We start from the raw sequence: 17760 nt of genomic DNA, 5'->3' as shown, positions 1-17760 counted from the left end.
TTTAGGACGATTAGTTTTAGGTCTGGCTTTCTTCTCTAGCAGATGAGGAGCTCCTAAAGAACTGGAAATGGTCTGCAATGTATCTTCCACCCAACCTGGCATGGCCTTACAGATAAGCTTCCCACAGTAAAAGCTCCTTGATTTGAAAAGTGAGCAAACCATTAAGAAACCTGTAGAGAAAGATGAACAGTCAGAAGCTTCCAGGGTTCTCACTTGTACTCTCTTATTAATCTCTGCCACAAGACATATAAGCTAGCCACATTGAGCATGGTGAACTCATGGAATTCACCATTAGGTAAAAATTTAATGCCACTGAATTGTTTACAGTTGACCCTTGAACAACAACATGGATTTCAACTGTGCAGATCTATTTACTAGTATATGCAGATTTTTTTCAATAAATACTATAAGTGTGTTTTCTCTCCTTTATGATTTTCTTAATAACATTTTTTTATTATTGTCTAAAGTTTTACATATGTCTTCTTTTTCCCCAGTTGAGCCCTCCCCCCCAGCCATTCCCACCTGGGGCAAGCTCCCCACCACTCCAATGTCTGTGTCCACATGTATAATATGCATGTATTCAAGTCCTTTGTCTAGTTTACTTCGTTGTGAGGTTACAGTGTATAATACATATAACATACAAAATATCTTTTAATCAATTGTTTATCTGGTCAACAACAGACTATTAGTAGTTAAGATTTGGGGAGTGAAAAGTTATATGAGGATTTTCAACTGCTAAAGGGGTCAGCACCTGTAATCCTCATGTTGTTCAAATGGTTACAATGATAAATATTATGTTACTTATATTTTAATATAAAATGCATTTTAAAAAATTTTAAAGAAATGTTTTGCCGTGGAGTTAGGGAAATGAAAAATAAAAGACAACAAACAACTTGGTGGCACCAGCAGGAAGGAGAGAAAGAATGTCTTGCATTTATCCTGATTCTTTTCTGCAAACTCCAATCCAATTCTCTATCTCACAACTCATTCCTCTTCCATAACTAAGAGGCTGTGACAGATGTGTCAATTTACCTTAGAGACAGCATCATGGTAGGATAAACAGAGAAGACTGATGTCCTCCATTCTATTCTCATGTACCACCTCCTCCATCAATTCTGAATTTTTAGACATCATTTCCTGACTTTGAATAATGACTTTCAATGACAGAAACTTTAAAATTCTTTCAAAAGTTAATTATATTTCCACAAGTGGTAACTCTGCTCTGCTAGGATTAGTAGAAATAGAAATGGCCATAATATTGCTCTTTGACATTCAAAAAACAGTAAGAAATTGTTGTCTTATAACATATTGGTGTATACATGTACTGTAATAGTACACATACACACATATCCATACATATGCATTTATAAAATGTTCATATACTAGTAGGAATGAATGAATATACATTTAAATTCACTTTCTAAAACAAAGATCTGTAATTTTCTAAAATTACGCTAAATCCTTGTGTTTGCCAAACATGACAGCATGATAGGGAAGGAATTGGAGCCCTCACGCTATCATATCTCACTGGGCAAGCACAAGGCAGGAGGTATGCTAGAGGCTGCTCTTTCTGGAAACAGCCCAGCTCTTAAAGCTAACCCTGGGATCAACACCATCAGTGAGACACGTTACAGGACTTCATGGCAGCACATCACAGAAATTCAGGAACGTATCAAAGCATTCGTCACTCTGATGGCAAGAAATAGGCTGGAAGAATTTAGAGAATTGCAATCATACATAATAGTGTTATCACTGAAAACTAGAATTTGAATTATGTGCACACAGGCTTCTACTTTTAATTAAAAGAGTTCCTCTGTCAGGTACTGCTTACAAGCTCTCAAGGGAGACAGGGTTCTATCAACTGGAGACAAGTTAGAGGAATGCTAGACACTATAAGCCGTGAGAAGGGAAGCAGCTAGGGTGGGTAAAAACCAATTCTGAGCAATACATGCAGCCTGGCAGCACTGCTGGGAATTCATTTCCCTGGGGATGTGATGGCTTAGGACTCCCATGTTAATGGATATGCAGTCACTGAGGTCCCTGCATAGAATATTCTCTGGTCCATAGGTTTGCACTCCTCTATGAAAAAGACGATGTATGGGTGGAGTAGAGCAGTGCAGAGGGGTGGTGGAGAGGGCTATGGTACTGATCAGATCTCTCTAATTGACAAAATGATTCAAGTCCCAGGAATAGCTTTTTTACCAGGAGACCAAGGTAACACACAGTCTAGTAACTCTCTCAATACTCAGGTAATCAAAATCACTAAGGAACTCTTAAAAACACACGGATCCCTTGGCCCTATTACCCAAAGGGCCTGATTCAGAAAATCTGGGCTGGAGCCCATACCTTTAAGAGGTTAAATTGGAAGGTATATACTGTATTTCAAAATCTTACTTTGGAAAGTTCCCAAATACATAATTATTTTAAAATCACATTTGATAGGTCACATGGCTACCAAATATTTAAAAGAACTAGAATTAATAATTTCATGGAAAGAATTTTCAACTCTCTACATATTTAAAGTTTCTTTTAGTCATTCTATGAAAAATAAAAAAAGGTGGTAAATTCTTTTTCTACTTAGTTTTCAAGGGGTACGTCCAGAAGAAATCTAACCCACATTCATGCCAATTCAGACAACCTTGTTCTTTGCGCTGACATTATTTGGTAGAAAATAATGTGTAAATTTGACAAATAAATAAGATGCTTTAAAAAATAAAAATCTCTAAAACTTAGGAAATCACTGGATACTGTGAAATAACAACAAAAAGTCCCAATTTCATTTCCAAACAGCTTTATCAGCACCAAGAAATCCCCTGGGTAGGGAATCGTGCTAGGTTCTAGGGATGCAAAAAGTATGAGATATGGACCCATGTAAGTTGCTTATAATTCTGCTAAGAAAACAGACCTTGAACATGAAAAGATGAATAATAAATCATAGAATTTTTATCCAGCTTATTTCTTTACAGATCACCCTGATTCTGGCAAAAATAATCTTGATGGAAAAAACAAACTAACATCAAGCCAGTGCTAGAAACATAGTTCAGACAGTTTCAGTGGAGTCTTCAAAGAAAAAATCTGAAGTAAGAGAGAAATAATTTATTTTATTCTGAAGTGTTTAGAGAACTTTACTTACAATAAATTTTTAAGCTGATTGATTTTTAAACTTTTAAACAGAAATAACTGCCATTTCCTGACAAACTTCAATGTATCAAACACTATATACTTTATTTTGCATCCACACTTCAGTTTCAATGCAGAAATTATTATTATTATTTTATAAATGACAAAACAGGGACTTAAACAGGCCAGGACACATAATATGGTAGACTATATTGCTGTTCACCCCTATTTGTTCTTCTCTGTGTCAGTCCAGATGTGGTCACATGACTTGCTTCAGTTAATAAAATATGAGTGGAAATCATGTGTATTACTTCTGGTAGAAGCTTTAAGAGTCAGTGCACGGTTCACCATGCTTTCTACCTCGGCCATGAAACAAGCAATGTTGTGCATGGAGACAGCCTGGGTCCTGTAGTGAAGACCATGCAGAATAGAGCCATAGTCAGTCCACGAGGGGCATGCAGTATAAATGAGAAACAAAATTGGGATGTGGTAAGCCTCTAATATTTTGGGATTGTTTGTTTCTGAGGCAAAACCTATCCTATCCTGACAAATCACACAGTAAGTGCCAAAACTAGGATTCAAACCTAAGTCTATTTAATATCTAAGCCCTGGGCATAGAAGAAATATGCTTGGCACAAAGTAGGCACTCCATAAATATTTGTTGAGGGAAGGAATGCATAGTTGTTGCCCAGAACAGAACAGACTACTTCAGATGTGATCTGATACACATAAGAAGCATTAGGAGTACAAACACTCTTTTTTTCACTGCATATCTGTTAATGAAGCTTAAAGTTCATTAGCTTATTTATTTATGTATTTATTTGGTCAACCATACTTAATTATTTAACAAAATGTGTATTGTCTATCTAACATGTACAAAATACAAAGTGAGATGTAGTCATAGGTGATACAGAAATAAAAGATAAACAAATTTTCTTCTAGCTCTTCATAATTGTGTGAGTGAGAGTCATACATTCACAACCAGCTGTGTCATAAGGCGATGCATAGAGGGTTGGAGGTAATGAGTTATTGAATGTAGACTGAGTGTGGAACTGGGCAGCCATGAGTTTCAGTCATTCATTCTACAAATATGTATTGAGTATCAAAATAAATTGGATGCTGTTTGCCTCCGTAAATACAGAATTTAAAAATACCAGCACCCAATCTCAAAGATCTCACGAGTTAGGGAGAGAGACAGTTATATTAATAGGGAATTATAATAAGAGTTGTGATAGAGTTAAGCTCAGGAAGCTATGGATATGGAGGAGAAATGTGAATTTAGCCTGGAAGAATCAAGAAAGAGTACCTGGAGGAAATGATCTTTAAGTTGATTCCTAACTTATGAGTGTTTTCAAGATAAAGATGGGGATAGGACGTACAGTGGGTCAAAAGCCAGGCAAGTCACAAAGACAAGACAGTCTGAAAGACTGTTTCAGGCGACATCAAGTAGCACACTGTCTTCATCAGTTCAGTTCGAGCTGCCATAACAAAATAGCATAGCCTAGGTGGCTTCAACAGTAGTAATTTATTTTTTTATTGTCATGTTGGGGGATAGGGCCCTAACATATTAATTTTGAGGGGACACAAACATTCAGTCCATAACATACACCACAGTTGGAAAATAATATATAATTATTATTATTATTTTATAAATTACATTCCTCATTATTTGAGGAATAATGGAGAAAGAAAATTGAGAAGTACAGTGTACAGCATGTACCCCTTAGATATACTCTCAGCTCCCAGTGTTGCCCAGTTCTCTAAGAATGTCCTATACACAGATGGGAATTCCAAGTGGTCACACATGTATCATATGCTCCTCCGATAAGTCTAAGGGTTAATTGATTTATCCAAGTTAGGTTCATCAGAATATTTTTTTTCTGGGAATTTTGAAACTAGAACCCAGGGACTGAGAGCCTGAGAATCTTTAAGTTGAGTCACATAATGAGTCACATTATGAATCGCATGAATGAAACCTGACAATCATTAAGTCACATTATGAGTCACATTAATGAGAGAAGGGCCACCACCAACAAAGAAGAATTAGCACAATTTTGAGTGGTAGCCCTGGTTAAGATTTTCTGATCTCTGCTGGCATTCTCAGAGTTGCTCTGGTTCAGGTTCTTCCTGGCATTTAGTTGTTCAATTCCTCCAATTCCATAAGCTTCTCCAATGGGTTTCCAATTAACTACTTTTGTTTTCTTGAGTTAGTCAGCTCTGTTTTTTGTTTCTTTCAATCAAAGGAATTTCCACAATTAGAGCTTATTATATCATGCTGATGTGTATGGATTTTGCCATTAAGGCAGTGTAGAGTCACTAAAGGGTTTCAAGAAGAAAAGTAATATGATAAGACTTTTGTTTTGAAATGATTATTCTTTTGGTGATATTGGATATGGGTAGATTAGAATTATAGAGATTGGTTAGAAAGTTCTTGTAATATTGTAAGCAAAAAATAATGAGGTCAGAGGAAATAGAGAGAATGAATAGATATCAAAACTGCTGAGAAAGAAATAGAATCAACAAGGGCTTGGTGTACAAATGAGTAAGAATTGGTGTGTTGGCAGTCAGAGATGTCTGTAAAAAGCTGAGTTCCAGTGACTGGGAAGATGGGAAATGATGCCATTTAATAACGGAAGAGGACTTGGGCAGATTATAATGTGAAGAGAAATAGTAATAATTTAATTTTTAACAGATGAGTTTAGGCACACATTCAAAAGTCTCAGCAATTCTAAATGTTGATTTAGAATTTAGGAGCAGAATTTGACCTTTAGATTTAGGGACCATCAGTGTATTGGTTGTTCATGCCAGTGAACATTTGCAGTTAAGTATGGAGAAGGGAAAAGAGCTTTAAATGAGAAAAGGGGAGGAAATGGAACCCTGAGGAAATATCATTGCAGAGATAAGATAAAGATAATATTTTTTGTCCTAGAATGCAATAGAGTACACAATTTTAAGAAGGAAATTGACCACAAATTATGGTGAGAAAGGTAAAATGGCAAGAGCAGATTTTTCCTTTCAGCTTAAGGTTTGAAATTATATTAAAGGGGGAAAGAGAGAAGATGTTGACTACTGACACCTAGAAGGGTTGGAGGTGAGGTTGGAAATCTTAAAAGAACAAATATTTGCTCCTCTCCATCAGTGCCAGGTTTATGGTCAAGAAGAGGGATAGTTGGATTGAACCAGAATTTAGATTTTTCCAGATAGGTATTTAGAAGAGTGAAGATAAAAGGAATTGAGAGTATTAAGCAAGGGAGCAATTGAAAAGTTATATCTTTGTTTTTAAATTTCCTGGAAAAGGGAAGGAGGGTAAGATGAGACTGTGAAGTTGGAGATAGAATGGAAGAGTCAAGGGGCCTAGTGCTTTTAAAGCAATTAAAAAATATGCATTGATAAAGTTAAGAGATTGTGCTCAGAGTTTGGAGTTTAAGATTTCAGAAAATGATTAATTCCAATTGATAACAAGATCTAGGATAGAAAAAATACATAACAGGTAAAGATTAAGAACCTGTGAGGCTAGGATACTTAAGCATGATTATATGATAACAAGAATCCATTAGAGAATGAGAGTGTCAGTCAGTAGGAAAGAGATGAAATACTTAGATTAGAATAATTTGAAGGAAAGACTATTTACAGTGGTATCTGTTGTATGATATAGGGAATTGACAAGAGATTATAGAGTACCCTGGGGCAAGAAACAGAGGGACAGTTAACTTCAATTTAAAGGAATGAAGAAGGGAAGCAAATACCAGAATCACCAAGGAGAAGGCTGCTTTGAGAGGACAATGACTTTAATAAAAAGAAACAGCTAACCCAAGAAGACAGAGAGAGGGGAAGAAGTCAGAGAAACAAATAATCCTGTCCCATACTCCTCCCTCTCCCAGATTTTCTGCAGAAATTTTAATACATTACTGAGAAGTGCTGCTCAGAAAGTGTGTGCGCCATCGATCAGAACAAGTGGTAATCTGAAGGAGCAAGATCTAGTGAATACAGCGGGTGGGCTAATACTTCCCAGGCAAGATCTTTTAACGTGTCTTTAACTGGTTTTGAGGTGTGTGATGGTGTGTTATCATGAAGCAAATTTACTTTGCCATGTCTTCTGGCCCATTCTGGTCATTTACAATCAAAGCGTGGTTCAAATTGATTATTTGTTGTTGGTATAGATCACTATTAATGGTTTCACCTGGTTTTAGAAGCTCATAATACACCACACCTTCCTGATCCCTCCAAACGCAGAGCATTGTCTCCTTTCCAAAGTGATATGGCTTTGCAGTCGATGTTGATGGTTGACCTGGATCAATCCATGATTTTGTGCATTTGGGATTCTCAAAATAAACCCACTTTTTATTGCCAGTCACAATTTGATGCAAAAAAAGACTTTCTTTTGTGCTGTTGAAGCAACTTTTTACTGATGACTTTTCGGTTTTCCATTTGTCTCTTGTTCAGATGATGTGGCACCCATTTTCCTTCCTTTAAAATCTTTCCCATTGCTTGTAAACAATCAGAAATTGTTTGCTGAGCAGTGTTTAATCTTTCTGCAAGTTGGATTTGAGTTTGACATGCATCTTCATCCAATAATGCTTGTAACTATTGATCATCAAACTTTTTCAGTTGACCTGGACATTCTTTGCCTTTCACATCGAAACCATTACTTTTAAGCATTTAAACCAGTGTTCACAAGTATCTAGAGATCGAGCATGTTCTCCATAAGCTTCCTGAAGTGTACGATAACTTTCAGCAGCACTTCTCTTCAAAATAAAGTAATGAATTAAAACTTCCCTCAAATGTTCTTTTTTATTTTTTGGCATGAAATTCAACATTTTTAAGCATAAAAATATCTATGGTGTTAACACCTTCAGCAAATTTGACATACAAAGTTTTGAAGCTTGCTGTCAATACAACAAAATAGCATACATATCAAATCGCATATATCTCAACATATGTGTAACTCCATCTATTAAAAAAAATCTGCATTATTAACAGATATACTTATAAAGGGTGATGAGAAAAAAAAAATATATATATAAATATTTTTAAAAAGGAATTTATTGGCTCATCTAACTGGGAGGTCCAAGGGAAAAGAGGCCTTCAGACATGACTGGATTCGTGCTTTGGAAGACACTACCAGAGCTCTCTATCTTAATTTCCTAAGGTTTCTTAGAGTTCTATTCCTTATTGTCCTTTGCCATAGGCAGACTTTCTCCACGTGGCTTCATATGGAAAAATGGTGACGGGCAATTCTGAGCTTACCTATAGGCATCTCATGACCCTTTAGGAAGAGAGACTCTTCCAGTGTCCATAGACCAAATTCTCTGGAAGGACTGAGACTAACTTTTTAATTGGGTCAGAGCCCATCCTTTGAGTACTTATATGCACCGGGAAGTATGCAAACTGTCTCACTTCTACAGTATTATTTAATCTTCATGACACTCCTGAGAAGTAGTATCTGGTCATTAATTGCCTCTCTACTGTCTATTACCTTTTTCCTTTCCTAGTGGTGCCTAGATTTTCTATGGAAAAATAAGGGCTTCCCATTCTTAGCAAAATTGTAGAGTAACAGATCCACTCTCAGGTGCAGGTATAGCCCCTATCTGGTTAAGTTCATCAGAGTCACCCACCACTCTGGCCTTTCATAGAATTCATCAGTGTGTCGTTCTCTTTATTTATTTTATTTTTTGTGTTTTGTTAATTCTCACCCAAGGATATTTTTCCATTGATTTTTAGGGAGAGTAGGAGAGAGAAAGACAGAGAGAAACATTGATATGAGAGAAATACATTGATTGGTTACCTCCTGCATGAGCCTGACCAGGGCCCAGGAGGGGGAGAAGCTTACAGCCAAAGTACGTGCCCTTGACTGGAATCAATCCCAGGACCTTTTGGTCAACAGGCCTATGCTCTATTCACTGAGCCAAACTAGTGAGGGAGCTATAGTTCATTTTAACTCATGTACATACTGCTATTTATGTACTATAAAGCGTCAGAAAGCTTTATACTACATAAATAAAAATAAGTAAAATTATGTTAAAAATAACACATACTCAATTGTTTCTATTATAAAATCATGTCCATTGTAGAAAATATAAATGGTTTATATCATTTATAGTTGGACTAAGTGTTTATGATCTTTCTATAAAAATTGAGAATGGAGTCTTTGGCTAGAAGACAAATTCATCATTATTTATTGTCCCAAGGGGGGAAAAAATAAATCAACTTGGCTCTAACATTTTTCAACTTACATTATCTAATTTAGGAGCATCAGTCACAATGAAACAAGGATTACTTATATTAAAACAGTCTCTCAATCTCTCTCTTTCTGTTTCTTTCTCACATGTTCTCTTTAGATTTGTGTTTATAGTATTTTACACAAAACAAGTTAAGCATAGTCCTTAAACATCGTGTTTGTTTGTTTGTTGCCTATAATACATCATAAAAACATTTAGCAAGGAGCAATGGGATAAATCTCTGTCCTTAAGGCCAAAAAGCTATGATGCTGTTTGCCAGAGAGATGGAGAAGTAGAAGAGTAAATAAGTATGTAATGAGTTCATTTACATGGTTTCACATATTTTATCTTGCCAATCTAATTCATAGCAATAAATTCCTGAAAACAAAACAAAACATTAAAAAACTTAGAACGTAGTAATAAGCCATCAACACAAGGCTGCTGAAACTCAGCTCCCACCTCAGCCTCAGCTCTGATCTGGATGTAACAAGTGTTTTAAATTGCATTGGGTGGAGGCCCTGGCAGGAAGGAAGCATCGGATATTGCTGGAACATATCTTTGTTTGAGCAACAGCTAATGAGAAAGGTCACCATTATGCTTTGCTTTCAAACACTGTGTTTGTTTTGAAACTAGTACTCAACATTTCGTTGCAAATACTGGTTTATAGTCAATGAGGCACACGATGCCGTGGTATTGACCTTTTCTCTCCTAAGTGGAGACAAAACCCAACGCTTATGTTCTCACCACTGTTTTCATCGGAATATGTCAGCAAAAGATAAAATGGCTTCCTATTTATGGGCTTGGGGTTCCTGGTTTCTTATAAAATTCCAACAGTGAATTTAAAGGAAACTTAGCCTTTGAAAATTTTTTCCTGCAGTTTTAGTGTTATTTGTGCTCTTGTTAAACTCATTGCCAGCGTTTGAGATACAAGGTTTTCTGGACTTTGTTTTCCAACATTTTGTTGCATTTCTTTAGTGAATCAAGTCCATAGCACTGGGATCCTAAAAAAGGACTGAACAGTTTTTTGTGCAAAGTGTTTACTGGCAAATGCAACCAACTTCAGAAGGGCTGACCTAAAAAGCAGTAATGCAGTAATAGCAGACATTTCTGTCACAACTTTGGGAGAGAGAGAGAGGGATCTATTAAATCTCTCCGTTTATATTTTTGGTTTTCCCTGTTGGCTAGGCTGCTGTATTCCCATGTCCGCAGCACGTTCCACTGTGGGAGCCTGGGGCTCTCAGAATAAACTTTGGGAAAGGCTGGGTCCACCCTCTGGGGATAAGGGAGCCAGAGGGAGGAAGGGGAGGGGGCAGAGGAAAAGGGAAGGGGACGGCTGTCTTCCTGTGTTTGGATGACCTTTCCTTATGTTTATCTGGAGGGACTGGGCAGCCACGCTGTGTTTGGTGTTAGTCAGCCATGTTTCACCATGTGATCGCTGCCTTAGCTTTATGTGGGTAAAGGAGCTTTGCTGCTGCTGTACGGATTAGATTTAAAATCTCTGATGTGGGGAGGCAAAGTGGAAGGGGGTGGGGTGGGAGGGGGGTAGTGTGAAAGTCTGCTAGAGGTGAGTGCCTAGAGAAAAACGGCTTGATAAATACACACATATGTCTGTGTCGCACGGATTCCCCAAGGGAATGATCCTGAATCTTTATCATTTCCTTTTCCTGAATCTTTATCATTTAGCACAATGCCCCTACCTCTGGGCATTCCATAAGAATTTCTTGAATGATTGAATGAATGAATGAATGAGCAGAGTCACTGAGAGGTGACCAGGCAACAGATGGTAGGGGCCCTATAAAACCCCACTTATTTGCCAGTCCCTGTTCTAAGGGCCCTGCCAAATAAACCAGTTTCAACTCTCCCTGCCTCACATTCCTAAAGAATGAATCACTTGTTTCTTCTGGGTGGGTGAGACTAACTCTTCTGGTTTTCACCTTTCCTATTCATTTAAGTGCTGATCTCTCACCCTGGCCTGGCCTTACCTCCTTCCCTAGAGAGCTATCCTTTAATGACCTCACTGTCCTCTGTCTAAATTGCATCCCCTAAATATACCTCTATGGAATTCCATTTTCTTCATAGCACTTAATACAGTTTCTAATTACATTTGTTTGCGTGATAATCCATCATATGTTAGTTTTTTCCACTAGGTCACTCGCTCCGTAAAAAGAGGAGACCATGTTTATTTTTTCATCACTGGACCTAACAGAGAACCTGGCATGTAGTAAGCACTTAGCAAGTATGTTACATTAATGAGTGAGCAGATTAGTGAATAATTATATTTGGAGAGAGAACTCATATGAGTCTACTGAGTGCGGATGGAGAATAAAGGTCAGAGTACAAAATCCCTATCCCGATGGAACCTTGAACAGCTCATGAGTTTGAGATTCTGGAAGAGGATGAAGTGCTTCGCAAACATAAGGAATGTGTATTTTTATCTTTGGAAGTTATATAGCACATGGGGCTCCTGGGAATCCCAGTAATTCTCTCTTCTATACCTCAAACAGCAACTCCTTCCACTTTCTCAGTAATAGAATTATTCTCAATCACCTGGTATCCAAACCTCAGAAGAACTCTTTGACTTCTTCCTTTTCCTCACACCACATAGCTTCACAATGCTTCTTGTTAGTTATTTCCGTTCCACTCCCATGAGGACCATTTGATCCAGTGTATTAGTCAAGTTTCTTTCTCTTTTAAGTTACAGATTCACCTTCAATTAGCTGAAAAGCAAATCCGGGAAGGAATGTATCTGGGAAGTTGATGAAGGCAGCTAGCTTTAGACATGTCTAAATTCAGAGGTCAGATGATTGCTCAGGATGCCACCTTTCTCGTTATCTTCCTGCTAATCTTAAAATGGACAGAAGTTATGACCTCTGACTCACAGTTCCTCGTAGCCCCAGAGAAGACTCTGATTGCACTAACATGACTTCCAAAATCAGTCCCTGTTCTGGGGATGGACTATAAGGCTCTGACTGGCCTCTTCTGAGTAATATATGCTTACCCTTGTGGCTCTTATGGGAGTGGGGAGGGTACAATCACAAAATAAGTTTCCCAAGGAAGGGAGGAATTGTGTTATCAGGATGATACCGGGAAGTGTGTTAGATAATCGATAACAATAGAATGTGTTCCTGCAATAGCCACCCTATTCAAGGTAGGCAGGATACACAGGGAAATAGGAATGTGCTATGGGATCACATTGCTTTGTCAGATCCTACCTCTTTCTTCTCTTAGCTGTTAGTTTAAACAAATTAACCTTTCCAAATCCTTGTGGTAAAACAGTGACGTATGACACTTAATGGAATATTATTGTCTTCAAAAGGGATGGAAATTGTGGATCATGCTACAATATGGATGAAACTTGAAGCCATAGTGCTAAGTGAAATAAGGAAGACACAAAAGGACATCTATAATAATAAAAGTGGCCAAAACCGCTTTGGCCCAGTGGATAGAGCATTGGCCTGCGGACTGAAAGGTCCCAGGTTCGATTCCTGTCAAGGGTATGTACCTTAGTTGTAGGCACATCCCCAGTAGAAGGTGTGCAGGAGACAGCTGATCAATGTTTCTCTCTCATCGATGTTTCTAATTCTCTATCCTTCTCTCTTCCTCTCTGTAAAAACTCAATAAAACATATTTTAATAATAATAATAATAAAAGTGTAATATGCTAATTAGACTGGACATCTTCCAGACAAAGCCAGGGCTGCGAGGGAAGCCCGGGTCCTGGGTGGCAGAGGAAAGCTGGTGCTGGCAGCCAGGGGAAGGAAGGACTACTCTTACACGAATTTCGTGCATCAGGCCTCTAGTATGTTGTGTAATTCCACTTGTATAAAGTACCTAGAGTAATCAAATTCATAGAAACAAAGATAAACAAACAAAGAAATAGAAGGGTGGTTGTCAGAGACTGGGGGCTGGGAATGGAGAGTTATTTTTTTAATGGTTATGGAGTTTAATGTTGGAAAAATGGAAAATTATTCTGGAGATGGGTGGTGGTGATGACTGCACAACAATGTGAATGTACTTATCACCACTAAATGGTACACTTAAAAATGGGTAAAATGGTAAATTTTTATGTTTTATATATTTTACTACAATAAAACATTGGTATAAGGATAATGAGACAACAGAAATAATCATGAACATTATTAGTCTCTTAATAACCCTTAGAATGAGGTATTATTTTTATTTTTATTGCTGATTAAATGGAGACTTGGTGGTTAAGAAACTGGCCCCAAATCACGCAGCTAGAAAGTGGCAAAGCCAGACTTAAACTTAACACTTGACTCCCACCCCCTGCTGTTTTCCATTATTTCATGTTGCTAGCCACTATTGCCTGATTAATATTTTTAAATGAACTATGTCAAGCTCTTGCTTAACAAAACTTTACGACTCCTGGTGTAAAGCCCAAATGCCTCTCCCAGCACAATTCTCTTCGCAATCTGAGCCAAATTACTTTTATGGCCTCATCTCAAGGTCAAGGCCCTGCTTTCGATGGCCCTGTGTTATCCATGTCCATGGCATATACTGGTTCTCCCACAGAAACAATATTGAAACTCAACTCACGTTCATTCAGCTCAAGACTCGACTCCTCCAGAAAGCCTCACCTAACTGAAGCAATGGCACAGTCAGTTCTTCCCCTTAATGTCCATAGTGTTTATTATTTGATTAGAGGCCCGGTGCATGAAATTCATGCACGGGGGTGTGTGTGTGTCCCTCAGCCTAGCCTGCACCCTTTCCCAGAGGGTGGACACCCTTGAGGGATGTCCAACTGCCCATTGAGACCTGACCCTGGTGGGATCAGGCCTCAATGGATAGTAGGACATCCCTCTCACAATCCAGGACTGCTGATCCCAACTGCTCGCCTGCCTGCCTGATTGCCCCTAACCATTCCCCTGCCAGCCTGATTGATGCCTAACTGCTCCCCTGCTGGCCTGATTGCTCCTAATTGCCCTCCCCTATCAGCCTGGTCACTCCTAACTGCCTTCTCCTGCTGGCTCGGTCACCCCTAACTGCCCTCCCCTACTGACCTGGTCCCCCCCACCAACTGCCCGCCCCTGCTGGCCTGGTCCCCTCCAACTGCCCTTCCCTGTAGGCTTGAATGCCCCCAACTGCCTCCCTTGCAGGCCTCTCCTAATCGCCCTCCCCTGCTGGCCTGCTCACCCACAACTGCCCTCCCCTATTGGCCTTCTTGTGTCCACATCGGGGTGGCCATCTTTGACCACATGGGGATGGCCATCTTGTGTGCTGGAGTGATGGTCAATTTGCATATTACCTCTTTATTATATAGGATAGTAATGCATAATGAACTATTTTGGTAAAAGTTACTTCAGTTGTTCACTTCTTATCTCAACAGAAGTCTATCAACTCATGGAGGGCAGGGATTGTTTTAGTTATTCTTTAAATTTTTCTCAATGCCAGTTTAAATGTTTGCATTGAGCGGCAAATTTGTTAATACTTTCTTAATGATGCTGATGCAGGAAATAGAATTAATACTGACTACACAACTCTTACTTGGATTGAGGAAAAGCATGTATTATTTTATTTCTTGTTAGAGAAGATATTGGAACTTTCCCTTGTAATTTTAGGTCAGTTCAGGACATAATGTTTCCTAGTCAGCATGAAAATAAAAAGATTGAACCTGGTTAAAATACTGATCTGCTGATGGGCCTGTATTACAGGTAGATGTCTCTTGCTGATTAAATTCTGAGAAACATAAGGAGGCAAAACTATTTACAAAGGAACCAGAGATGAGGCAGTGTTTTTGTTTGTTTGTTTGTTTTGTGTGTGTGTGTGTGTGTGTGTGTGTGTGTGTATGTTTTAGCACATCTCAAAAATATAAAAGGTCATTTGAGGTTTTGCAAATAGTGACTACTCTGCAAATACTTCACTCTCTACATAAGTCCTGGTCACCCCTAACTGCCCTCCCCTGCTGTTAATCATGATGTAATCAAGGTCCACAAACCTTTCTAAAGAACACTGTTCCTTACCTGCAACCTCTGCTTAAAAGCTAGTCTTCTGTGGGCCTTGTGAAAGATCTGCAGAAGTTCCCCAGGAAAAGAATCAAGGCCAAAGTCCTGAAAACTGCAGCTAGAGCTGATATTCAGCAAAATGTGCTAATGCAATAGTTCTGAGTGGTCATGGGGTTCATTCTGATTGGGGTTCTTTAAATATTTTGGATTTCACCACTGGGCAAAGAGAATAGCTCTGGAAGTACAGGCAGTTCTGTGTGGTAGGAGCACAGAGTACCAATGAGAGAATGACAGAGGGGGAGGTAGGAAACAGATAAGGACCAGAACTTGAAGGGATTTAGGTTAGCCATTTGGTCAGGCAAGCCATAGAGAATGAATTGTTAAGGAAAGAAGTACTATGAGTAGATGTACATTTTCAAAGGCTGAGAGAAATTAGTTAACTGGCTTTTATAATGGACTGGGTAAGTAGTAATAAGGGAGACTTGAACTAAAAACATGGCAGTGCCCATGAATAGTAGGGGATGGATATAAGAAATGTATTTTAAGGTAAAATTGACTGGATTTGTGATTGGGTTGAAGATAGTATGTATCAATAGATGTCAGATTCTGAAATGTGAGTTTTCTAATTGGTGGTATGTGTCAAGAACACATTGATGTTTCATGTTTATTTTCACTGTCCTCCCTCAAAGTTCAGGGAATAAATTGTGGTTGATCATGCAGAATATACATGAGCAGAGCAGCTGAAAGTGAAGTTGCTGGCAACTCTTGAAAAATGCGGTCACCCTGTCTGACCACATGTTGGTTCAGCAAGAGTCTAGACTGGAGCAACAACTCATTTAAAATTGCCATGACTGAAGAAGATACGGAGAATGCCCTGACAGCTGATGGGAACTATCAAAGCAGCAGCTCGATGCCTTTGCCCAAGGCCTTTTACTCACCAACACAGGGCATCGTGTCCTTCTGTGCAGTGGATGAGCCCTGGCTGTCACTGGGGTTACTATAGTTTCCTTGGGTCTTTCCCCACCGACAAGGCAGTCAGGCTGAGAGAGCTGTGGTGGGAATGGAGAGCATCCCAAGAATCTAGGAAGCCTCAGAGGAGAGACTCCGAGTTGTTTCTCCTGGATGAAACAGAGATTCACCCTGCTGATGTCCGAGTTCACAGAGAGGTAAAAAGGGAGAAGTCTGGTTTATGATATCCAAGTTACATTCCTCAGAGCCACGGCCACACCCATGGTCATATCCCCAGGACCACCTCTTTAAAAGTGCTTTACCTTTGTCTAAGAAAAGAAAAATACAATAAACCAATCAGCCATTTAAAACATTAGAGGACTTTTTACATTTCATCTGCATATTAGTTCTTCAATTTTCTAACTCAGGATTTTATTTTGAATGATATTTCTTTAAAGATGGCAATTTCGGAGGGCCTTTGGTCCCCACCGGTGGCGCCCTTGCTGTCTGGGGGCGGCGGGGAGCGAGTAGCCGCGGCCTTCGGGGCTGGGATGAGCCGCGCTCTCGGCAGAGGCAGGGGAGCCGAGCCGGAGCCATGGCCAGTACAGTGGTCGCAGTTGGATTGACCATTGCTGCTGCAGGATTTGCAGGCCGTTATGTTTTGCAAGCCATGAAGCATATGGAGCCTCAAGTAAAACAAGTTTTTCAAAGTCTATCAAAATCTGCCTTCAGTGGTGGCTATTACAGAGGTGGGTTTGAACCCAAAATGACAAAACTAGAAGCAGCATTAATATTAGGTGTAAGCCCTACTGCCAATAAAGGAAAAATAAGAGATGCTCACTGACGAATTATGCTGTTAAATCACCCAGACAAGGGAGGATCTCCTTGCATAGCAGCCAAAATCAATGAAGCTAAAGATTTACTAGACGGTCAAGCTAAAAAATGAAGTAAATGTATCGTGAATTTTAAGTTGTTAGTCACTTATATAAAAACAGCTTTTTGTAATAAAATGTCCCAAAGCTACACATTTTAAAAAATGATTTAGCACAAACTAAGTCAAAGCCTTGGTATAAGTTTCTTATTTAAATTTGAAGGTTCTAAATCAAATTATAGAATACTTGGAAATTAATGCTCAATAATATGGACACATACCATTTGAATAAAAAATAAAAATAAAAATAAATAAATAAAGATGGCAATTTCTCCTTGCAATGAGAACCAAGGCTATGGTATCCTTATAGTTTTTGGGGGGTTTTTGTTTGTTTGTTTGTTTGTTTGTTTTAAATAAACTGTTCTTTGGACCTGCAAAGAAGTATTCAGATGTTATAACCTGAAAATAACCTCAGAATTTTCCCACACTCTAACACATCCCTAAACTGCCAAATGGATATGGACCAACATTTCCGGATCCCCCTGGGAATGCATTTGAGAATGCTTAGTACCAAAGAGAATGTTAGGGAAATATATACACTCTCAAAAAATAGGAGGTTACACCAAAAGTGCTCCTCTGTC

At 38.8% G+C, this 17760-nt stretch overlaps 1 pseudogene across 1 annotated transcript; it reads left to right on the top strand.

Annotated features, from left to right (window-relative positions):
• The first annotated feature begins 16731 nt into the window (after nucleotides 1-16731).
• Nucleotides 16732-17365, top strand: LOC311617166 (mitochondrial import inner membrane translocase subunit TIM14-like; annotated as a pseudogene). The gene has a single exon. The product of its transcript is annotated as a mitochondrial import inner membrane translocase subunit TIM14-like (transcript).
• The last annotated feature ends 395 nt before the right edge of the window (nucleotides 17366-17760 follow it).

Source organism: Pipistrellus hanaki (genome assembly GCF_964339955.1).
Source record: "Pipistrellus hanaki genome assembly, chromosome: 2".
Classification (NCBI taxonomy): domain Eukaryota; kingdom Metazoa; phylum Chordata; class Mammalia; order Chiroptera; family Vespertilionidae; genus Pipistrellus; species Pipistrellus hanaki.
Note: the sequence above shows the minus strand (reverse complement) of the source record. Positions and strands in the feature narration are given on the sequence as shown.